This window comes from Ovis canadensis, chromosome 8 (genome assembly GCF_042477335.2).
Source record: "Ovis canadensis isolate MfBH-ARS-UI-01 breed Bighorn chromosome 8, ARS-UI_OviCan_v2, whole genome shotgun sequence".
NCBI classification, from domain to species: domain Eukaryota; kingdom Metazoa; phylum Chordata; class Mammalia; order Artiodactyla; family Bovidae; genus Ovis; species Ovis canadensis.
In genome coordinates, this window is record NC_091252.1 from 19,560,666 (window position 1) to 19,565,933 (window position 5,268).

Genomic DNA, 5,268 nt, shown 5'->3' on the forward strand with positions numbered 1-5,268 from the left:
TGTTTTCCAAATTACCCATCATGAGGTTACATTACTTTGTAGTCAAATTTTAAAACAAGCTTTTATTTGTATAGGTATATGTGTCTGTCTATAAGGAGGGCAAGGCAATCCACTCCAGTATTCTTGCCTAGAGAATCCCATGGACAGAGGAGCCTGGTGCGCTGTAGTCCATGGGATCACACAGAATAAGACATGACTCAGCAACTAAGCAGCAGCAGCATGTCTGTCTATATGTGTTATATATTTTTCTTCATCTAACATAAAAATGGTAGGTATAGTATAAGCCATACCATTGTCTTTAAAGTTAATTTTACCTCAGAAAATTATTTTTATTGTCTTATAATGTCATATGGTTTCTAAGCACTGAACTATCAGAGGAAATGAGGTGAAAAATATCATTGATATTAAGTGGAGATTTTAAAGAAAGAAATTACACAAAATTCTATAAAATTGAAATCTTTTAAGACTTGAAATAGAAAGCAATCAATCAAAACAGAATAACAATTAATAAAGTAATAACAATTAGTCCTATTATTTCTATAGTACCTTTCATTCCCAAATCCCTTGTGTGTACAATAATAACCCAAAGAGAGCTTTTCGACCCCTCAGGAAATTTTTAGCACCATGCAACACTCTGAATTATTGTCTAGAACCCACTTGCACATCTCCATTTTCAGGACTGACTAAATGTGACTTAAAGTTACAGGCTATAGTTAATATTGTTCAGAAAATCTTTAAATATATACAGAGAAGCATTGTAATATCACTGTTCTGACTGTCTCATAGTCTAATTCATTTTCAATAAGACTGGAGATTTCAATGTTGCTTACTGAAAAAGCTATCAAATAATTAGGGCTAAGTAAGGACTGGAAAAGAAATCAGAAAATGAGAGAGTAAAAGATAAGAAAAAGCTAGCCATCGTGACCTGATTAATATGATGCCAATTGCTGGGATTTAACTACTGTATGATTGATGATCTAAATAACAAGAAGTAGAACAGATTCTTTGCCCAGGTTTTGTTTTGATTTTTAATCTAAAGTTTTATTTCACGATAGTGAAAGTGAAAGTCATTCAGTTGTGTCTGACTCTTTGCAACCCCATGGACTATACAGTCCATGGAATTCTCCAGGCCAGAATACTGGAATGGGTTCAGTTCAATTCAGTCACTCAGTTGTGTCCAACTGTTTACAACTCCATGAACTGTAGCACTCCAGGCTCTCCTGTCCATCACCAACTCCCAGAGCCTACCCAAACTCATGTCCATTGAGTCGGCGATGCCATCCAACCATCTCATCCTCTGTCGTCCCCTTCTCCTCCTGCCCTCAATCTTTCTCAGCAGCAGGGTCTTTTTCAAATGAGTCAGCTCTTTGCATCAGGTAGCCAAAGTATTGGAGTTTTAGCTTCAACATCAGTCCTTTCAATGAACACTCAGGACTGATCTCCTTTCGGATGACTGGTTGGACCTCCTTGCAGTCCAAGGGACTCTCAAGAATCTTCTCCAACACCACAGTTCAAAAGCATCAATTCTTTGGTGCGCAGCCTTCTTCATAGTCTAACTCTCACATACATACAAGATCCCTTCTTCAGGGGATCTCCCCAACCCAAGGATCAAACCCAGGTCTCCCACATTGCAGGCAGACTCTTTACCAGCTGAGCCACCAGGGGAGCCCAACAGTGGTTAGATGCCACTAAGTAGGTGGCGATGCTTTAACCGTATGCGTATTGTCAGGCCCGAGAGTCTCTTCCACCCTTACCAAGGGGAGTGCTAACATTCTCTCCTTTCATACAACACATTTCATGGTAAGTTTATCATAAGCTATGATGAAACAGAATACTCTTCCCTGAGCAGCTGATAACGGTGCTACAAGAAGAGAATACCTGATAGTTTCTCCAGCTTAACTGGTCTTAGCCACTGCTCTACATGTGTCTGGTTATATAAATTATATATATATAGTCTTAAAATTTTGTTTCAATAAAATAGATAGTCATTGTAAAGAGTAAACAGTAGAACAGCTGGTTTAAGTAAAGTAAAAACTTTCTCATTTCCCCATACCAAACCTACTCCTCTAGTGTAACCACTGTTAAAAAATAGTTTCATGTATATTCCTCCACATGGTTTTATGTGGGCATCTGTGTGTGTACGTGTATTCCTTTGTTTCTTTTCACAAAAAAAAAAAAAATTGACCAATGCAATGTATGATATACTGTATAATATAGTGATTCGCAGTTTTAAAGGTTATACTTCATTTATAGTTATAAAATACTGGCTATATTCCCTGTGTCATACAATACTTCCTGTTAGCCTGTCTTACACACAGTAGTTTGTGCCTCCCACTCCCCCACCTCACCTGCATAATCTCGCTCTCCACTGGTAACCACTAGTTTGTTCTCTATATCTGTGGGTCTGCATCGTTTGTTTTATATTCCTTAGTTTGTTGTATTTTTTAGATTCCACTTGCAAGTGATATTATACAGCATTTGTTGTTCTCTGTCTGATTTATTTCACTCAGCATAATGCCTCCGGGTCCATCCATGTTGCTGCAAATGGCAAAATTTCACTCTTTTTTGTGGCTGAGTGGTATTCCATTGTATATATGGACAAATAGATAAATAGATACATTTATCTATCATTTCAAATTACCTGTGTGCATGCTAAGTTGCTTCAGCTGTGTCCGACTCTTTTCAACTCAATGGACTATAGCCCACTGGGCTCCTCAGTCCATGAGATTCTCCAGGTAAGAATACTGGAGTCGGTTGCTATGCCCTTCTCCAGGGGATCTTCCCAACCTAGGAATCACACCCCATGTCTCTTATCTCTTGCATTGGCAGCTGGATTCTTTACCACCAGCACCACCTGGGAAGCCCTATCTTTAAATTACCAAAATATACATAAATACATTCTGGTTACACAATCTATCTCAGTTTTCACTGCTATATATTCAGGACTTCCAGAAGGAAAGGTCTTATCATCAAACATTCCACCCCGCGACCCCCAACCCCAATTTTTCCCTCCTTCCTCTACTCTCCTCCCATGCTTCCTCTGCTCACTGTATATCACAGTCCAGCATGGTGGGCAAATACAAAGGCATGACTTGACTAACCCTGAAGGGGATGGGTTTCTAGGCAGAAGCAATGCACAGTTCAGGCTAAATCTCAGCCACAGTGCCAAGTTGCATTGTTTGATTGGCACTGATAGGAAGCAATCTGAGGGCTGCCTCACCTCCTACCATTGCTTCAGTCGTGTCTGACTCTTTACAATCCTATAGACTGTAGCCCTGGAAAAGGAAATGGCAAACCACTCCAGTATCCTTGTCTGGAAAATTCCACAGACCAAGGAGCCTGGTGGGCTGCAGTCCATGGGGTCGTAAAGAGTCCGGCATGACTGAGCAACTAACAGACAGACTGTAGGCCACTAGACTCCTCTGTCCATAGGATTCTCCAGGCAGTAATACTGGAGTGGGTTGCCATGCCCTCCTCCAGGGGATCTTCCTGGCTCAGGGATCGAACCCATGTCTCCTGCATTGCAAGTAGATTCTTCACCCACTGAGCCCCCTGGAAAGCTCCTCAGTTCCTTTCAGTTCAGTTCAGTTCAGTTCAGTTCAGTTCAGTTTAGTCCAGTCACTCAGTGGTATCCGACTCTTTGCGACCCCATGAATTGCAGCACACCAGGCCTCCCTGTCCATCACCAATTCCCGGAGTTCACTCAGATTCACGTCCATCAATTCAGTGATGCTATCCAGCCATCTCATCCTCTGCCGTCCCCTTCTCCTCCTGCCCCCAATCCCTCCCAGCATCAGAGTCTTTCCCGATGAGTCGACTCTTCGCATGAGGTGGCTAAAGTACTGGAGTTTCAGCTTCAGCATCATTCCTTCCAAAGAACACCCAGGGCTGATCTCCTTCAGAATGGACTGGTTGGATCTCCTTGCTGTCCAAGGGACTCTTAAGTGTCATCTCCAACACCACAGTTCAAAAGCATCAATTCCTTGGCGCTCAGCCTTCTTCACAGTCCAGCTCTCACATCCATACGTGACCACAGTCCAGCTCCCGCATCCATACGTGACCACAGTCCAGCTCCCGCATCCATACGTGACCACAGTCCAGCTCTCGCATCCATAAGTGACCACAGTCCAGCTCCCGCATCCATACGTGACCACAGTCCCGCTCCCGCATCCATACGTGACCACAGTCCCGCTCCCGCATCCATACGTGACCCCTGGAGAAACCACAGCCAGTTCCTTTATCCATACTTTGTTCTAGTGTCTGTGTTTCTATCATTTCTCTTTCTCATTCTTCACCTATTATTCTACCATGTCTTCCAAAACATGATCCTCCTTCATAGTCCTTAAAGTCTCAATTTTCTGTTCCAGTCCAGTCGCTGAGATGATTATGCAGCCACACCTATGCCTGACCTGGTCTTGGGGAGAATTCCAGTCCCTTTCCAGAGGCAGTGAGTACAGTGAAGAAGTTACTTGCCTCCCTCCTACTAGCATTATTTTTCATGAATACTAGTGGTACCATCTGTTTTCTCAGGCCCCAAACCCAGAATCCACTTTGATATTGCATTCTTTTTTACTTCCTACATCCAGACTAGTCTTGCCAACTCTTCATTTTTCCTTCCATTCAGTTTTTTCTCTGCTTCCATCATTTGTTTTCAAAAGTTTCTTGCCAACAATGTAATGATGGTCATTACATCATTATTTATGTTGTCACTCTCTCTGGTCCAGACACTGTGCCAAGCGTTTTATCCTTTATAGTCACAAAACATGACTATGAGAAAGATGCTATTATTATCCCTTAAAATTTTTTTTTTGTATAAAAAATTCAGCTTTAGAGATATGAGTAACTGGTCAAAAGTCATTCAGCTTACAAATGGCAGAGCCAAACATCAAATTCAGGCTATTTGGCAAGAATATCCTAACTGCAACTATGTTAGTCACTCCACTATTTGCCTGATATGCCTAAACTCTCACTTCTATATTTCTACATACTAACTTTTCAATGGGTTTCCTGGACAGGATAAAGTTCAAACTTCATTACATTAACTCTAGAGCTAAACTCTCTTTGTGTACTTTATATAAATCATGCCCTTACCCATAGCCTCCTTCTTTAGCTGCTGCTGCTAAGTCGCTTCAGTCGTGTCCAACTCTGTGCAACCCCATAGACGGCAGCCCACCAGGCTCCCCCGTCCCTGGGATTCTCCAGGCAAGAACACTGGAGTGGGTTGCCATTTCCTTCTCCAGTGCATGAAAGTGAAAAGTGAAAGCAAAG

At 42.0% G+C, this 5,268-nt stretch overlaps 1 non-coding gene across 1 annotated transcript; it reads right to left on the reverse strand.

The window, feature by feature from the left end:
• Positions 1 to 1,666: 1,666 nt before the first annotated feature.
• On the reverse strand, positions 1,667 to 1,792 carry LOC138445446 (U6atac minor spliceosomal RNA). The gene has a single exon (XR_011258886.1). It is a non-coding gene; the product is annotated as a U6atac minor spliceosomal RNA (small nuclear RNA).
• Positions 1,793 to 5,268: the final 3,476 nt, after the last annotated feature.